Source organism: Tasmannia lanceolata, unplaced genomic scaffold (assembly GCF_043159265.1).
Source record: "Tasmannia lanceolata isolate RefF3 unplaced genomic scaffold, GAP_Taslan_0.1 ptg000007l, whole genome shotgun sequence".
Classification (NCBI taxonomy): Eukaryota; Viridiplantae; Streptophyta; class Magnoliopsida; order Canellales; family Winteraceae; genus Tasmannia; species Tasmannia lanceolata.
Genome location: NW_027518684.1, coordinates 22838980 through 22859455, shown reverse-complemented (window position 1 = coordinate 22859455; position 20476 = coordinate 22838980).

The following is a 20476-nucleotide window of genomic DNA, read 5'->3' as shown; positions in this document are numbered from 1 at the left end:
ATTGTAGAATTGGTAAATTCAGATAAAACAGAGAAAAAGGTTGGGGATTCCTTTGGAAACTACAATGGAAATGGATCTGATGTGATCGGAGAGGAAAAGGAGTGGAATGAGGAGGATTTTGAAATTCTGAAAAAAACAGATCGCAAAGCATCCTGTACAAGAGCCGAGACGTTGGGAATTGATTGCAGACTCTTTTCAAGGGCGTCATGGATTGGAGAGTGTGATAAAGATGGCAAAATTGATGGCTGAAAAGAGACCTGGTGGTGGTGATCCGTTCACGCAGTTTTTGAAGCAAAGGAAACCCTTGAGTAAACAATTAGAGGTTGTTAATGGAGAAACATTGGTTATGGAGAATGTTGACGGGAAGAAAGAGAGTGGAGGCTTAAATTGGAGTTCTGGAGAAGATATTGCTTTTCTTAATGCTTTGAAGGTTTTTCCGAAAGATGTTTCTATGAGGTGGGAGAAAATAGTTGCTGCTGTTCCTGGTAAATCTAAGGCATGTTGTATGAAAAGAGTTGCGGAGTTGAAAAGGGGTGTTAAAATTTTGGGGATTTGATACATTTGCATTTTCTTTAAGAGGCATTGATGAGATCCGGCAATCTTTGTTAAATCTGACTGCATTAGAGCATAAAGACAGGAAGCTTGCTATCCATTAATGGTGTCATTAGCTCAAAGGAGTTCAAAGGTCTCTGCCATTCAATTCTGTTTCACTCGATCTGAATCTCTTTAGAATTTCAGTTTTAAAGGTAAGATCTCCTAATTCTATCTTTTATTTTACTCTCATTTCTTATTTATGTTGTTAATTGCTATGATGTATTGGCTTGAAAACACACTTTGGTCGGCCAGGTAAGGTCATCCATTTTGTCGTCTGTTGATGTGAGCCTACTCCATTTTGTTTGTCAAAGTAACATAGGCCTAGTATGTTTAAAGAGTAAAATAATATGCATTGCATTGTTTGGGGTCACCAAATATTACAAATCAGTCCACACTCTTGTAGTTTAATCCACACTCTATGTGTCATAAAATCCACACTCTTGTAGTTTAATCCACACTTTGGGCTATACGAATGGCTGTGTTAATTTCATCATTACATTCACGAATTTTAAAAGTCAAGTTATTTTCTGTATGAATCTGTTTGGATACTAAAAATTGGATTTTTTATTTGGACTTAATAAATGTTTCATTATGACTGTCATTTTCCTTATTCTCTCTAGAATAAATTCTATTGTTTAGGTTCATTTTGAATTAATGATGTTATTTGTGTTTCTCTTCTAACATTTTCTTTTTGAGAGCGGCGATGAAGGCGCTAGCCCAAGCCCATCATTAGGGGACTTGCTCAGTCCAAGTAGCACTCCCCTCTTCTTTTCAAAAGATTTGACCAGTCTTTTATATGTGTATCCCCTAGACATTAGGTTTCTCTCTATCATTGCAAGGGCAATGAAAGAGAAATCTTGAGCCCACCCTTTAGGGAGACAAGCTATGTCTCAACAGAGAGTCATACTCTTTAAGAGACAGGCTTTGTCTAATTAGTAAGTCGCACGTAGGAGGCTTGCTTAGCCTCATCATTAGAAACTCCCTTCTTAGTTGAAGACCAACTTGGTCTGGTAGTTATCCTAATCCTTTCATCATTGCAGGGGCAATGATAAGGATACTTGGAGCCCATCTCTCTTTTAGGAGACTTGCCTAGTCTCATTAGCACCTTTCCTTGTCTCCCATTTCTCTAAAAAGAATGCCATGTCTCTTTAGCACCTCTCTTAGAGTCACCAGTTTGAGAGTCAGTCCTTTAGCATAGGAGTCTGTCCTTAGTTAGAGAGTCAGTCTTTCATGAGTCAGTCCTATCATCATAAGGGTTAGGATTCTTTCCAACCTCTAATCAAATCATAATTTTTTTATCCACTCTTGCAAGGTATAGGATGCTGTCCAACCCTTGCAGAGTCGTGATTCTGTCTTTTCTCCCCGCAAAGTATAGGATGCTGTCCAACCGTTGCGAGATATCAGGAGTCTATCCTCCCCTTATGATGATAGGATTCTGTCCTCTTATGTCAAAAATAACAAAAGCATTTCAAAAACTAAAAATCTTAAAAATTTTGAGTCATTAGGAGTAGTTAGGAAGTCTGTTTCCGAACTACGTTGGCTTGATCCCTTTCCATAGGGTACGTAGTACAGCTTGGGATCTTCATCCCAGGTCCAGCCAAACCTTTAAAAATAAATATTTCAAACGTTCAAAAAAATACAAAAAACTTTTCAAAACATTTTCAAAAAGATCTTCCCCTAGAGTTAGGAGTCTGTCTTAGCTGTTTGGGGTGTTTTAGAGTTAGGAGTCGGTCCTGATTTGTATTGATATGGTGTGTCCTGTCGGGTGAGTGTCCCTAGAGTTAGGAGGCCTCGAGTCAATCGGTTAGACATTTAGTCGAACTGATGGCTAGACTAGGAAGCATATAGTCAGTCCATGGTTTTCATTAGGTTGCACAGCCTAGATACACATAAGATGTAGGGCCCACCTGCATTAGCTTAAGGCTAATCAACTTGCATTAGTTAGGGCATATAGAGAGTCCTAAAAATCGCCAATTCACATGAACTTAAATAATTGTGCAAAAAAGCTTTAAAAATCAGTCGAGTCTAGTGGATCGAGTCTAGGATAGCGGTTCTAGATGGTTAGGCATCGTAGTTTAGAATAGGTCATCGAACTACGTTGACTCCGATTCTTCCCAAGGTCGGGATACGTAGAGCAGCTGGGATGGACGGCCATCTTGGTCCGAGTCAAGTCGCATTAGAGTTTTAGGATTCATCTTGTCCAGTCATATATAGAGTTGATTTGTGTTGTATATTTTGCTGTGTTTTCTTACTTTCATGTATAAATCCTATACCTTTAGCTGTAGCATGCATGTGTTTGTACACCAGAATTTAGACATCAATTAGGTATGACACTCATAACCTAGCTATTCTCAGGTGACACTTATTTTATTTCTTTTATGTGTGCTTATTATTCCTCTGAGACATGCATGATTAGATAGACCTCTTCTCGGAGATATTCGTTCCCATTTCATATGACTTTCACCCAAAACTCTTCAAAATCAATAAGTAAATGGCATAAGAGACCAGGTGCTTGCACTTGAGCGGACGAGGTGCTCTTCGGACCTTCCAAATTCGTAACCAGGCACGAACCTTCTTTTATATCTCTGGTTATCCGTTGCAACAGAGCATAGTATGGGATCCTTGGCCCACTTCCTTGGATAGCGACTCTTCTTTGTTTAAGGTACGGCTCGAATCTGGGCTAGTCCCCGAATCGAGAGGTATCTCACCTTTTATCGCCACTCATGCTGTGAGAGGCACTTCTTTCGAGAGTTCCTTGGTAGAGCTCTCCATTCACGTGGATGATCCTGAGACTATTAGTGTGGGGCCCGTCCCCCTCTCTCTCTCTCGGATCAGGGTCCACAGATGCACATTGAGAAGAATGTATGCGATAATGTAATTGAGACATTACTAAATATTGAAGGAAAAAGTAAGGACGGTGTGAAAGTGAGGCTAAATTTACGACAAATTGAACTAAGGAAAACGCTTCACCCAATCACTAAAACAAATAACAAAACATACTTGCCCCAGCATGCTTCACATTGTCTCCAAACGAAAAAGATGTTTTCTGCATCATCTTGAAGTACGTTAAAGTTCCAGATGGCTATTCATCTAACATCTCCTGACGTGTGAATATCAAACAATATAAGATTTCAGGTTTGAAGAGCCATGAATGTCATTTATTGATGCAATAGTTACTTCCCTTGGCTATACGAAGAACATTGCCTAAGAATGTCAGCTCAGTTTTGATTGAGCTATGCAGCTTCTTCAGGGAGTTATTTTTAAAGGTGCTTAAAGCGGGTGACCTCACAAAACTTAAAAAAGGGATCGCATTAACTCTTTACCATATGAAAAGATATTCCCACTGGGCTTTCTTGATATTGTGGTGCATTTACCTATTCATTTAGAGGATGAAGCATGATTAGTTGGACCGGTACATCACCTATGGATGTACCCCATCGAGAGGTATGCAAGGATTCTTTAAATATTTTTACTTGTTTAAGTGCTTTACGTATCCGTATTTGTAAAATTAATACAATAATTGATGCTTTGTAGGTACCTTCTCACGTTAAAATCATATGTCCACAGTAGAAATTATGTCGAGGGATCTATAGCAAAGGGTTATCTAGTAGAAGAAGGTTTGAATTTTGTTCTAGATATCTCCAAGGGGTTGAATCAAAGCTTGACCGAGAAAAAAGGAATGACAAGGATGTTCGGAGCGAAATAAAAGGTTTCTCAATTTTCTCAGTTTCTGTACGCCCTTTAGGGAAGGTTCGGACGTTAACTCTAGATGAAAGAACAGTCAAATAGGCACATCGATATGTTCTCTTCAATTGCGAGGCTGTCGGCCTATTTCTTAAGTAAGTCTATTCGATTGTCAACCTTTAATCCACTGTGGCCATTTTCATCTCTTAAATTTTCAATTCAAATGTAGTGCACACATTGCCGAGCTTAAGAGAAACATTCCCCGTGCTCGGCCAATGGATATAGAATGCAGTCACAAAAATGGGTTTTCAGATTTGTTTAAAGCACATGTAAGTATCAAATGGACCTTAAACGGACCTTACATTATATTTTTCAGAAAGTTAGGGCGATGATATTTTCACCCCCTGCATTACGCATGCGCCCCCTTATAACGTGATTTGACGTCAAAAGGCAATAAAGTTGCCCACTTTTCACGTCAAATCACATTATAAGGGGAGCGTGCGCATAATGCAGGGGGGGTGAAAATATCATCCCCAAAGTTATTCTAAAATTTTACTAAATAACACTCTGAATAGGTTCAAACGTTGCATGAGTCAAGAAGTGAGCAGATATCAGAAAAATTGTGATGGTTGAGTGGTCTCCCAAATTGTATTGTTAGGAGTTGCAAAGGGTATGTTATAAATGGAATTCGCTTCCACACAAAAGATCGCGAACAACAAAGAAAAACTTAGAATAGTGGAGTGGTTGTCATTGCACGAACGTCAAGTTTTGCAACTGCAATGGATTTGAATCCCGTAGCAGGTGATATTACTTACTACGATGTCTTGACGGAGGTTATCGAACTTAACTATTTCGGACAACTAAAGGCAGTGCTATTCAAGTGTGAATGGTTTGATCCAACACCGGGAGGAGGAGTAAAAATATATGAGTTTGTGTTGCGAAAAACCCCAAGGAGCAATATGTGATTTCAATGGCAAAGTAAAACAAAAGAATAAACACAAGCAACCACACAAAGACACAAAGATTTACGAGGTTCGGCAAAATCCTACTCCACGCAGAGGCGACGAGAAAATCCACTATAAATTCAGAGATTACAAGAGAAGATCAGTCTCTCTCTCACCAAACTCACTAGAAACCCTAGCACATCCTTTTTCCCTTTCTTTTGAGCTTTCAACCCTCTTTACAAGACTTGCTCACGTAATAAGCCCTAAAAGCCCATTTATATAAAGCGGGCCATAAATTAATCTTATCGGGCCGAAAAACACATAAAACGGGCTGGGCCGAAAACACATTTGCCAAATAAACGGGCCTAATCCGGGTCCACACAATATTTCGGACCCTAAACAGGTTTGAATTCAAGACACCCAACTCAACAGTTTGGTTTTACGGTTGTAAATATGGCACGTTGTAGTTATGAAGATGAGCCTTCTATCTTCGCAGCTCAAGTAGAGCAGGTCTTCTACGTACAAGAGCACACCAATAATAAAGATTGGCACGTGATTATCAAGACAAAGCCTAGGGACATTTTTTACGTGATTGGGGACAATCCAGAGGCATATATACAGTGGAAGGACAAATATACTTGGGACTGAGATGTTCAAAGTTGGATGATGTTCAAAGTTTGGATGATGTTCAAAGTTGGGAAAGGACAGATATACTTGGGACTAAGATCAACGAACCGTTGGAATTGTTGATCCGATCTAACCAAGAAGGCCAAGTAAATGATACATAGCTAGATGAGAGCACTGAAGATGAGAATAGCTTCGTGGATGATAATGGAGGAGATACTGAGTAATATTTAAACTTAATTTGACATATGTTTGCTATCTACCTTAGAGGTCATTTTTCTTCATTCTGGCATATATCCTAAAGGTATTTAGGTTTAATTATAGTTAGCTCTTGCATTATTTATGTTTCATATTTATAAAAATTCTCTTAACTGATGCTCTATTTTTTAATATTTATAAAAATTCTCTTAAGTGATGCTCTATTTTATATTCATATATGTGGTTACCACCTTGTAATTGTTGCATAAATGACGATCTCTTTAATAGTCAATTTATGCCCCATTTGTGCCACTAGTATATTATAGATTTTATTGCAAATAATCAATTTACATGTTAGTTTTCCATTCAAAGCTTGTATTCTTTAATTCACTAGTGTAAACTTCTCTGTTTGATACTACATATGACATATTTTAGTTTGAGCCATGACAAAGAGAAAGAATCTGCCGAACACCCATGAGTCACAGCCTCCCGCTCAAAGGAGAGTGCTAGAGCCCCATGATTATCGAAGGAGAGAGCCACAGTCCTCTTCTCAGAGAGAGTCAGACCCCCTACTCTCCCTCACGACTCACATGCACCTTGGCCGGCATGGGAGTCACAGGAGACTCTCCCACCTTCTTATGTACAGGAGACGCTCACACCCTCAGATACACAGGAGACACTCCCTCCTTTGCCGAATCAGGATCCCCATCTATCTACCCATTCTATACCGTCCTCATCGAGGCGTACTCGAGGCCCGACACATTGCAAATGCCTGTGGGGTTCAAATGAGATGATTATTGTCGGATTTAATGAGCCTAGCCAGTCAAACACACAAAATGCATGTAAATTGATGAATTTATTCGGCACTGTCGCGAGAATGGGTGATAAATTGCTCATTACTTTTACAGAATGGAAGTGGAAAACATTTACTCAGACCTTATGTTCCTATTAATGAGTAGATTTGGAAGTAGGGCTGGCAACGGGGTCGGTCGGGGCCGGATGTTGGGGTTCCCTACTCCTTCCCCTCTGCGGGGAATTCCCCCCCTCCCCTTCCCCTCCCCACTGCGGGGATGGTGGGGAATCCCCCTCCCCTCCCCACGGGGAATATCTAATCCCCTTCCCCGCCCCGCATCCTTCGGGGACAATCACTTTACTTTGTTAAATGTTAGGTTTAAAACTAAAGATTTGCTAGGGACAATCACTTTAGGCATGTTGCGGCTTGGCTATTGCATCTGAGAGTAGCCACACAAAGGTGTGGCTATTGCTAGGCTAAGATTTTGTCTTATTCATTTTATTAACCTGGGGACAAAGGTGGTTGCTCTCAGTTTCATTTAATTGATCAATAGTCCCTAGCAGATCCCTAATTCCCAATCCCACTTGCCAAAAAGTATTGTACGTGCCACACCATAGGAAGATCCAAACCGTCCATTTGATGGGCACACCATACTACCATAGGCATAGGATGATCCAAACCTTCCACTTGATGGGCACATTGTAGGATGATCCAAACTGTCCATTTGATGGGCCGCAACATAAATAGGTTGTGGCCCAAAAATCATTTCCATAGGATAATCCCAACCCTCTAATCTATAGAGGAATTGCATATTATGATACCTTCTATAGATCGGAGGGTGGCAATCATCCTATGGAAATGATTTTTGGGCCGCAATCTATTTACGTTGTGGCCCATCAAATGGATAGTTTGGATGATCTATGGTGTGGCCTGTAAAGTACTTTTAAATTGTAGCCTATCAAATGGACGGTTTGGATCATCCTACGGCGTAGCCCATACATTACTTTTTGAAAAATAATGGACTATACGAGCGCACACCATATAAAATCTCATCACTCATCAGAGAGATGTTGCCTTTATTTGGGGGAGGGAGATTTTCAAAGAATTTAATGTTGCCTTACAGTGATGGTTCGATGGAGAGATTTTAGGGATTTCTAAGGGTAATATACTAATATAATGAGGGACAACGCCCAATGGATTATGGGTAAAAGAAAACATATAAAGCTATTTCAGAGACAAAACTGTACTAATGGAAATTATGAAAATTTTAGGGGAATCTTGTAGATATGTTTTGATCCAAGGGGTTTGTAGTAGTTTTCCCAAAAAAAAAACACTTAAAAAATACAAGAAAAAAATGGCATTAATGCGGGGCGGGGCCAACTCCATCCCCTTCTCCTTCCCTTCCCCGCACCGGGGAATTTTTTAAATCCCCTTCCCCTTCCCCTTCCCCACTCAAATCGGGGAATCCCCTCCCCAAGCGGGGCAGGGCGGGGAGGATCCCCGCTTTCCCGGGTGAAATTGCCAGCCCTATTTGGAAGTGGAAAAAACATTTTCAATCTTTTCCAGTATTTCACGCCCTTTGCTTGTCTTTGTCTGAAAAGAAAAACAAACAAACAAAAGGAGGCAGCAATGTGGAGACAGAGAGCTGAAATGTCATTTTCCTTTTTTTATCAATCGATTATAGATCAACAAATCTGATCACCTTAAAGTGCCACATGTATAGTGTCATTAAAAGTGTAATTATTTTGTTAAGGTCCTGATGGGGTGTAAAAACTCCAGCCTGTAGCAAGCCGACACCTGTCCTGGAGTAGGTAAACTCCAGCCTGTAGCAGGCCACCACCTGTCCGGGAGTAGGTGAACTCAAGCCTATCGCAGGCTGCCACCTGTCCTGGAGTAGGTGAACTCAAGCCTATCGTAGGCTGCCACCTGTCCTGGAGTGGGTAATCCCCACGTCACCAACTCTCCCTCTATAAAAGGGAGTTCAAAGCTCAAACGAAGGGTAATGAAAAACCTTCTCTCCACCCTAAACTCTTAAACTAGCTCTGCACTCCTGCTCATACTGACTTGAGTGTCGAAGGGCCTGTCCGGAGTAACACCCGGGTTGGTCTTCTGACCTCGCTTGCCTTTGTGCAGGACTCAGCTCTCTCAGCAGGACTCAGTCCCTTCACTCCGCTTCACTCCGGTCCCGCAGGACTCAGTTCCTCTGGTCATCCAGCTCAGCCCTTACGTCACTGTCGTACCTGTTACTGATTTTAGGTCTAACAGATTGGCGCCATCCGTGGGACCCCAGAACTAAAAGCTGTTAAGATCTCTTACAAAAATGGCAGGGCGCAAGAGTGCGCGGATACCAACCGCACGGACCACCCAAGCCGTGTTACCTCGTAGGACCCGAAGTGAGCGAATCGCCTCACTGGTGGTGGCAGCCTCTGCTACAGCTGAACCGAGCCCGGCTCGTTCAGAACACCTCAACCCTATGCCTACTCCGGATCAAGTTCAAGCTCTTTTCCAGCAGATGACGGCACTGGTCGGTCAATATCAGCAGCTTCTTCAGGCGCCTCCCCAACCTCCTCCAGAAGCTCCACGACCTATACGGAAAAAGTCGAATGTCCATGGGGGAGAGTCAGCTCGCCAAGGAGAGGATCGGGCTCACCACTCAAGGCAAGTCCATCCCCCAGAGCCAGGCATGCTCATACAGAGCCACAACGCCGCCAAAGGCTGCGGTCCCGCTCTGCACAAAGGCACCGAGCTCATGAAGGCCGCATACCACAAGAAAAGTCCCGGCCTCGTCAAATGAGTCCGGAAAGCCAGTCCGGCTCTGCGGCGAGCCCATCAGTGGAGAGAAACAGGTCGCCGAGCTAACCGGACCGCAGAGGTGATCCAATGCTTCAAAAGATGGAAGAAATGGACCACCGCATAGAAGAGCTGGCAAAAGATCATAGCCGGCCTGCTCCACGCCTTTCACCGGCGATGTAATGAGAGCCCCAGCGCCCGGGGGATTTAAAATGCCAACCGTCCCGCAATACGACGGGACCACTGACCCTGTGGACCACTTGGAGACGTTCAGGACAATGATGCTCCTCCACGGTGCGTCAGACGGCTTCCTCTGCAGAGCGTTCCCGACCACACTGACTGGCGCGGCCCGGGACTGGTACTCCAGAATCAAGCCGAACTCCATCAGCAACTTTGAAGATTTTGGGGACGATCTGGTCCGCCATTTCATGAGCAGCAGGAGGCCAAGGAAAACAACAGCATCCTTGATGGCTTGCGGCAGGAGGACAATGAGCCTCTGAAAATGTTCGTCAGCCGCTTCAACAGGGAGGCACTTCAAGTGCCAAATCTAGATCCCTCAGCCGCAATGAACGCGTTCCTCATGGGCGCTAGATCCAATGACTTCCGCCGGTCAGTAGCTCTCCAAAATCCGCACTCACTGGCAGATCTAATGGCCGGAACTGAGGAGTACATAGTAGTCGAAGAGACACTGGCGACCCTGGACTCAAATCGGAGGAGAACCTCTGAGAACAAGAACCCTACCAAGCAACGTAGGGATGACCAGGCCGTCAGAAGAGAAAATTCCCCCCAGAGGAGGGAAGAGAACTTTACCCCTCTCAACACCTCCAGGAGAAGCATACTGGCCGCAATCGAGGGAGAAGAATTCATAAGATGGCCAACCAGAATGATCTCCAATGGAAATAACAGAGACCAATCAAAGTACTGTCGGTTCCACAGGGACCACGGTCACGACACAGACGAATGCTGGCAGCTCAAGGAAGAAATCGAGCTGCTGATTGGCCGGGGCTACTTGAAAAGGTATGTCCGAAGTGACGGCCACAGAAGAGAGCGTAAGGAGAAAAGTCCCCAAGGCCGGAGCCCTCGGCGGTCACAGCCGCCCCCTGCCCGGGGTCAATCTCCTCCGCCATCCAGTCCACAACCAGAGGCACACCGATCCCAGCCAAGGGGAGTCATTGGCATGATTATGGGCGGACCCGCTGCTGGGGGCACATCATCTGCTGCTCGAAAAGCATACGCACTCCGAGTCAACGCCGTGCACACATGCAGCAAGAAGATGAAGACGGACAATGAGATCTCCTTTTCAGATGCGGACCTCGACAATCTGATACTGCCACACGACGACGCCCTGGTCTTAACCATGCTCGTCGCAAACTGGGAGTTGAAGAAAATCCTGGTCGACAACGGGAGTTCGGCCGATATTTTGTACTGTCATACTTTCGAGAAAATGATGATAGGTGACGACCGCTTAAGGCCGGCGAACTCAGATCTGTTCGGTTTTTCAGGAGAGGTCGTCAAAGTGGAGGGACAGATTGAACTCCCAGTCCTCGTCGGAGAGCCGCCCTGCCAAGTTTTTGCCATGATCAACTTCCAGGTAGTGAGGGCCACTTCGGTCTATAACGCTATCTTGGGACGACCCGGGCAGAACTTAATCCGCGCAGTCGCTTCAGCGTATCACCAGAAAATGAAGTTTATAACACCAAACGGCGTGGGTGAGGTCAGAGGAGATCAACCACAGTCCAGGGAGTGCTATGCCATGGCACTCAAAAGGCAAAGATGCATCGGAATCCTTGCCGATTGAACTACTTGATCTGAGAGACGAAGCACAGGTGACTGAACCCGCCGAAGACCTCAAAAACTACTATCAGCAGTAGACCACCCGGCGTGAAAGCGACTTTGTAAATATACATTGAATGTGAATGATAGAAGCTCTTTTGCAAATCTCTTCGTACAACTTGGAAACCCAGTTCACTAAAACTCGAGTACTTTGGAAACTCAGTTCACTAAAACTCGGGTACTGTAGACACCTCATTTTGACCTGACCCAATTTTTGAAATCGAATAAATTCATGAAAGCTGAGTCCAGAAATTTTTGAAGAACAGAGACCTGAATGCGAAGAAACCCCAAAATTTTATTGACCCACAGTGTTCACTAATTGATACAAATTTTCCCAGGATGGTTAACCTCTCCGAGAGCGTCCCTACAAATTTTAGAAGAGTTGGACGAGCAATGGACATAGGCCATAGGATCGAAAGGAGAATGGATGGCTGAGATTAGGAGGAGGGTTTTAACCCTAGCTATAAAATAAAAAAAATCTCGTGGACACCGGAGGAGAGGGGTTTTTCTTGAAAAAAATAAAAAAAGAGAGTAGCAGAGGGAGAGAGTCGTCGATTCGATCATCGCCATCCCCATCTCCACCGCACCACCACTAGCTACCACCGCCTCCAACCACCACCCCCAAACCCTCTTCCTCTTCCAATCTTCTCCAACCGCCACCTCCAAAACCGCACCACCCAATCACCACCACCCCTCAAAACCCACCTCACCTTCAAACCCTATCTTATTCCCCCAATCCGACCACCTTTCTCAGCCTCCATGGATTCCGGCAACCTCACCGGAATCGGGTGACCCGCCACCATAACCATCTCCATTAGCCACCCCTATTTCTCCTAAACCCATTCTCATCTACTTCACAGCCACCCCATACCCACCACCATCTCCACCCCAAACCCGAAACCCAAAACCCATCTCCACCGCACCAGCCACCATCCTCAACCTCAAACCTGAAAACCAAAACCCATCTCCACCGTACCACCACCAGCCACCATCCTCAAACCCGAAACCCAAAACCCATCACCCATACCCACCTTGTTCAACGCCATCACCATTTCCACCCAAACCCCCTTCACTTCCGATCATCTCCAACCTCTAGCCACCATCAGCCGCCACCGACCACCCCAAACCCATTTCGAAAACCCTCTTCCACCCTCATCTTCTCCAACCCCCACCTCCAAAACCGTAACCCATTTCCACCCCAAACCCACTTCGAAAACCCAAATCCATAACCCTTAAACCCCTTCTCCTTTTCATAAAAAAAAAGAGACAGAGAGAAAATCCAGAGAGAGAGAAAGAGGGGAAGGCTGATCATCTTCCCCAGCCTCCCCGTCGCCTCCACCCGAAATCTGGCCGGCCGATCTTCCCCTCCACCACCGCTACCCCCATTTTTAAAAAAAAAGGGAAAACAGAGAGAGAGAGAGAGAGAGAGAGAGAGAGAGAGAGAGAAAGAGATAGATATATATATAGAGAGAGAGAGAGGTTGGGGGTTGTCTTCTTCGGCCTCGTTCTTGCCAGCCATTTGCTCCGGCCACCAACCCTACCACCATTTTCTTTTACCCATCAAACCCACTTGGGTTTTCTTCCATTTGCAGCCACGATCCCACTCTTCGTTGATCTACGCCCCAAATTTGATTCGTCATCATCTCTGGCAATTTCGCCCCGATCCGCCGCCTTTGCCCAAATCAGAAGAAGAAGAAGAAAGGAGGAGCAAAAGCTTGAACCTACAAGGCTCCAATTTCAAGTAATTCTCCCAATCTCTTCCTTTATTTCATTCTTGGTACTCTCTATTTCTCTTTCTGTTTCTTTCATTTCTGATGGTCTTAATTCCACGTTATTTTGTTTTGGTCTTGGAAAACAACAAATGATTGGTGTGTGCTTTATGTATGTCCATAATCTGTTTGATTAAAAGCCTCTAAGTGTCGAACATTTATTTGAGTTTTCTTTAGCCATCTTAGATGTGCCGATTGTGATTTGAGGCTCTATTCTTTGAAGTCATAATACTTTTGTCTTGAAATTGTTAAGATGAGAAAATCATCTATACTACCATGTACCTGTCTCTTTTTGGATGTGTGTTCTCATGCCTACTCTAATTTGCTAACTTTTGCCATCATGTACATGTCCTCCGGTTCTATGTCTAGTAGTATTGGAAGTTATTATCTGTGTTCGGGGTCTCCTTCGGTTCTTCAGGATTTCTATCGCCTTTTCGGAAACTCCTTCTCGAGCTAGGGCGATGACGGAATGTTTCTTGAGCCACCCCGTTGCCCTTCATGTCTCTTTGCCTATCTCTTCATTTCTCATGGGCTTAGGGATTTTCCCTTCTTGGAGGCCATCCTTTCTTACAGGGCTTAAGGATTCCTTCCTCTCTGAGATGATCATTTTCTGCAGGGTTAGGGATTCACTTCTTCCCTTCTTCGGGTTCATCTTTTCACACGTTCCTTGGGATTCTCCTTGCATTTCGGGATCCCCATCGATTTTGGGAACAATCGTCGGGTTTAGGTGATGACGGACGGCAACCTCTTGAGCCAAAACCCCTTTCAAACGAAAGGGATAAAAACAACAAAAATTCAAAAACAACAAAAGCGTTTTTCGAAAAGCTGTTTCGAACTACGTTGGGTTGATCCCTTTCTATAGGGTACGTAGGCAGCTTGGGACCGTCATCCCAAGTTCAGTCAAACTTTTTAATAAAATCATTTCAACCTTTCAAAAAAATCATTTCAGCATCTAAAAATATCTTTCAAGCTTTTCTCAAAAATACAAAAACCAAAATGGGCAAGGATGGTGATTGGCCAGGTCACTCGGAGCCTTCTTTTCATTTCATTTTCGATTTTGATCGTGGTTTGCCGGTTTTATCGGTTTTCCGACGTTTTATCGGGTTTGGGATGGGCGACGACATAGCGTGGCCCCTTTACAGGGATTGTCCCCGCTGAGCCCAACGATAGGCTATGATGATCGCGAGACTTGTCCGATCTTTAGCGGATCAGGATCACTGAGATCGATTCCCTTTGAATCGCTCCCTGAGTCTATCGTATGTCCTATTTTCTTTTCCCTGGCATTTTGGGTTTGCGCATACCGTCTATTTTCTGATTCCTTTCTTCCCTCGCATCTTTTAGTTTATCGTGTGTTTGTCTTTGGTTCCTTGTGTGTTTACTTTTAGCTTGCTTATTCCTTGTGCGTTTAGTTTGACATGCTTAGGTGTAGACATTTACTGCTTTTCTGCTTATCATATTTGCTATTACTTGCTTAGCTATAGCTGTGCATGTGGATGTTATTGCTTTCCTAGATGTGATGGGTTAGGAGTAGATGCGGTGAGTTAGGATTTGGATGTTTATCTTCTTTTGCCCATCCCTGGGTCATGCATGCTTAGATAGACGTTTCTTCGGGGGTGCTCGTTCCCATTTCACATGATTTTAGCCCAAAACTCTTCAAAATTAATTAAAAATGGCATAAGAGACCAGGTGCTTGCACTTGGGCGAATTGGGGGCGCTTAACACCTTCCCCATTCGTCATCAGGCATGAACTTTTGTATCTCTGGTTATCCGTTGCAACAGAGTATTCCATGGGATCTAGGGCCTACTTCCTTGGATGGCGACTCTTCTTTGTTATAGGTATATCTTGGTTCCGGGCTAGTCCTTAAATCGAGAGGTATCTCATTTACATCGCCACCCATGCTGTGAGTGGCACCATTTCGAGAGTTCCTTGGTAGAGCTCTCCTTCACAATGTGGAGATCTTAGAGGACCGATGGGGGATCTCGTGTCCCTCGCCCATTCGTCCTCGGGATCGGGGTCCACAGGCTGGCGACTCTGCTGGGGAACTCTTGGAACATTGCCTAACTCTGTAAAAATGCAATTTTTACTAATTTTGGAAGAAATTTGGACTAAAATCATTTCAAATGGGAAACGTTTCCGTTAGAATGCCAGGGGCACCAAATAGATACAAAATAAAACAAGGGCTCACACACTCACTTTCATCCCTTGCATATATTATCTGTTTTGTGGTTACTTTTCTGCTGTGGATATACTATCAGGTTACTCTCGGAGAGATACTATAAGTAGGAGCCGTGAGGGCTATACCCGCCTTCTAGTGCCACCGCACCATTAGTATCTCAACACCTGGACACCTTGTGTGTAAAACGGACATAGTTCGTATGCTGGGCGATAGTCACAGCATACAAGTAACTATGCACCCGGCCAGGTGGACCTCGCGACATTACTCTCTCTATATATTGCATGGTCCTTTTATTTGCATTTAGGGACGAACATATGTGTTGCTTACACATGTGGAGCCTAGAGTTAGGGACTTTATCCTATTTTTTAGACTAGGGTAGCTCACTTTATGTGGCTACAGACGCGGTCCTAGTACACTCACATGTCTGTCTTGAGTCAAGTGTCTTGACTCTGCGTGATTATATTTAGGGCTGGTGCCCCTGGTTAGGATGTATATATATGTATATATATTTATTACTAGATTAGGGCTTTCTTCATAATTAGGTTTTCTTTCCTAATCTAATCCTTTTTTCCCACCTATCCGTCTTTTGGATTATGATCAGATCATTGGTTTCACATCATTATCTTAATAGCCGTGATCTATCTTCCCTGAGCTTGATCCTTTGATCAGATCGTTTCACATGCCAATTATGAGTCTACTTTGCCATTATCACTACCAGAGTGTGTTCTTGCTGAGAGCCTTGTTTCATCTTGACCTTGTCGGCATATTCTTTATGCTTGGTTGCCGAGACCCTCCTTGTACAGTCGTTATGCTGCCGGATTTTCCCCAAAAACCTTAAGCGTAACCATTATCCTTTAGGGTTATTGATAAACCATGTGCTTACCTTACCACATCTCTTTGTACAGTTGTTATGCTGCTGGATTTTACCTAGAATATTGAGTGTGACCACTATTCTTTAGGGTTAGTGATAAACCATGAGTTTACCATGCCATGATCCTTTTGTAAGGCCGTTATGCTGCCGGATTTTTATCTGAAACACCCTAAGGCTGATGGTTATCCGTTTAGGTTTGATGGGCCGTCATGACCCTTCTTACGATTGTTGTACTGCTGGTTCTTACCCAGAGGAGAGATGTGTTTGTATTATCTCTTATTTCAATTTGTGCATAACATTCTTTCTGATTATCTTAATTTAAATTAGTGTTCTTACTTCCATTTCAGGAGTCTGAGTTAAGCAAAAGCCATTGCTCCGAAAAAAGTTACCATTTCGCAGCCTACTTGGTCCCGACAATCTTCTATGTCGAGACTAAGTCGTAGATCTTCTTCACCTATCTCGCCAGCTGTATTTCCACTTGCCTCCCCTCGTCTTAACCAAATGGCCGAGTCAAATGAGATGTTAGCTGAAATGAGGGACATGATGATGAACCTTACAAGGGAGGTATCTTCCCTAAAGGAAGAGGTTACTCAGTTGAAGAGCGAGAAAGCCGCTACCTCAAAAGAACCTGTCATCCAAAATCCTCCCAATGTGATTCCAGGCTTTGTTCGGTCTGTCATCTCCCCCAAGGATGATTTCTTTAACGAGCAGTATGTGGAGGAGAACTGTCTCCCGCAATCAGTCAAGCCAGGCAAGGAGAAGGAGTTGGTGAACAAAGTTGAAAAATTGACCCAACAAGTAGAAAGCATGCAAGTTAAGGGCCCAAAGAAGGTCAATATGTCTGACTTTTCCCTTTTCCCTGGTGTCACCCTTCCTCCAAAATTCAGAATGCCAGACTTTGATAAATATGATGGAACGGGGTGCCCGTGGAGTCATCTAAGGTCGTTCATCTCAAATTTAGAAGGGTATGGGCTGTCTCCAAAGCAGATCGCTAAGGTGTTTCCGATGTCTCTAACAAGAGTAGCTAAGAAGTGGATCCTTCATCTGAAACCCAAAGAACTCGGAACTTTAGACGAAATTGCCAACAAGTTTGTTGAGCAATTCTCGATGGAAGAAGGGATAGAAGTTAGGAAGAGGGATCGAAAGCGATCAAGCAGGGACCTCAGGAAACATTTACATCTTTTGCAAGAAGATGGAGGAGAAAAGCGGCCCAGATGACTAACCGCCCTTCTGAAGAAGATTAGATCAAAATTGTGGTCAAGAATTTGTCTCCGCAGTATTACCACTTCATGGCGACGCAGTATTATTCTGATTTCAATCACTTGATCAGAACAGGAACCATAACTGAAGATGCGTTACTAAAGGGTTCTCTGGCGAAGTCGTCTTTTGATCCAAGGAATGGAAAGAAACCGATGGTAGCTTCAAAGCTCGAAGTTAACAATGTGATTGCTGCACGCCCTATGAGAAGAGTTGTAGCAGAGACGGAGCAGCCAGCGAGGAAAGCGCCAAGGCATTTTGATCCGCTTCCTTACCCTTTATATGTCGCTCTCAAGAAGTTACTAAGAGACAAAAAGATCACTCTCTTAGAACCTATTCTCCCCAGATACTGGCGTGAAGATCAGCATTGTGCATATCATCAAGGAGTAGGGCACCTAACAGATAACTGCATGGCCTTGAGGCATAAAATTTAGGATATGATAGAAGCGAAAAAAATTGCTGTATTTATGCCGAGTACTACCCGGAATCCATTACCAGCTCATGCTGCACGCCCTCCACCCACAGTTGGGGCGGTTTTTACTGAAGAGCCTATTCTTGATCCTGCTTCCTTGATTTGTGCTATCGCTTCCGATTCACCGACTGTCTTGCTATTTGGCGAGGAAGTTGAAGAAGTAGAGGAAGAGAAGCCTTATGTGCTTGGTGGAGATGAAGATGACTATGCCGAGTCCTCTGTTGGTCCTTATATTCTTCAATGTGATGAAGAGGAAGTCCGAGATGCGGCTCCATATGTTCTTAGCTTTGATGACGATGACTTTGATTTTTTGAACGATCAATGTGACGAAGTCCGCCATGTTACTCGAGGTGGGCGAATTTTCAAACCCGTCGAGTTAAGAGCTGAGAACCCAGCTGAAGTGGTTAGGGCCGCAGAAGCAGAGCAAGCCGGGTTGCGAAGAAGAGGATGAGAATCTCTTACGTCAACTTAAAAAGACCCAGGCTACTATTTCAATTTGGGGTTTGCTTATGGCTTCCCCGAAGCACCGTCAAGTTGTACTAAGAGAGTTGAATGCTGCACAGGTATCTGTAGATATTACATCTGATGAGCTGGCTGGTTTAGTAGCGATGGCTAGGGTGTCTAAGACTCTTTCTTTCACTGATGAAGATCTGACATCTGAGGGTTGCAATCATACGCGTCCACTGAAAATCACTGTTATCTGTAACGGTAAGAAGGTCCCAGATGTATTAGTTGACAACGGGTCTGCACTGAACGTATGTCTGTTAGCCACTGCTACTGTCCTGGGATTTGGGCCGAATGACTTTATCCCTTCTGAGCAAGGAATTTTGGCGTATGACGGTACGAGACGTGATGTTATTGGAACAGTAGCAACCGAAATTCTGATAGGAGGAGAAATCTTTAAAGTAGAGTTCCAAGTGCTCGATATCAAAGCGTCTTTCCTTCTCTTGCTTGGCCGACCTTGGCTCCATAAGGTTGGAGTTATCCCTTCTTCACTGCACCAGAAGGTGAAGTTCATCAGAAACAACAGGGTGATAACAGTCAAGGGTGATCCTGATTTAGAGGTAGGCCAGATTTCGCAAGAGGGTGCCTCATAAAAGAAAGGTGATGTTAGTCTGACCGGGTTCTCTGTAGAAGTCACAACCATATCATTTGAGAAAGCAAAGAATGAAGAGATTTTGTTCCTCACCAGCACTAATCCCCAGATTGTAAAGATGATGCGTAAACAGCGGTACCTTCCCGGTGCAGGCCTGGGTCGCAATCATCAGGGGATAGTCGAATGGCCTGTAATGAGAAAGAATGAAGGGTTGTTCGGACTCGGATATGAACCTTCTCGTGATGAGATTAAAGAAATGAGAAACTACATGCGGAAATGGTCCGAGCTCCGTCGCCAGGGTCTAGGGCTGCCGATGAAATCATTTAGTCTGATCAGAAATGGTAAGTACCGCAGAGAGGGACATGACTTTGCATTCTGTGGGTTCGCAGAGCCGTGGGTTGATGAGCTAACAGGGCAAGAGTTGCCGGGGTTTGAGATATTTTTTGATATGGAGCTGCCAGATGAGTACTCGAGTTTGCAGATTCATGAGATCGAACCAGAGGTGGATTGGGCTGATATCCTCGAGCCGTGTCTTCTGAATTCCCTGTTCCAGGTTGAGTTACCGATTGTAGCCATGATCAGAGGAGATGCGTTGATCCTTGATCTTGAAAGCCTTATCACCCCAGCCGAGGGACCTCTCACGAACTGGAGTTCCCAGGTCATACCCCAAGTCGTCATCCAATACAGTCCTGTTTCTATCAAAGAGTCCGTTGTCTCTAGCTATATGTCCATTTCCGAGTCAAAAATAGAGTTTGCTATATCTGATGTTTCTTTTTATGCAGGTACAGTTGTGATCGAGCCCGTTGATGACGAGTCTTTTGATGCCGTTTTTCAGTCTGATGCAGAGTCCGTCTCATCTTCCGTTAAGTCTACCGAGTCTGTTAAGTCTGCTCATACGATAGTCCAGTCTGATGATGAGTCTGTAAAGAGTTCTAAAGATTTCAATACTGAGCCCATTGAAGGCGCGTCAACAGATGTAACTTCGATTCTTTTGAATGAAATGAAAGACTCTTCTTTTTATTCGCCTGTCTCTACTTCAATTTCTGCTTCTCTATCTGATCAAATTGATAATAATAATAATCAAGACTCCCCCTCTGATGAGGATACCGACGAAACTCCCCCTGAAATCAAACACATGATTAGGCAGGAGGAGCAGCGTCGAGCAAAACCATCCGAAGAGGAAATCGAGACCATCAATATTGGTGACGAAACCCTAATTCGGGAAATTCGAATTGGCAAAACATTAAGTCCCGAAGAGCGTGCAGAATTAATTGCCCTATTAAAGGAATTCAAAGAAGTTTTTGCTTGGTCCTATGATGACATGCCAGGATTAAGTGAAGACATTGTTCAACATAGGCTTCCCCTAATCCCAGG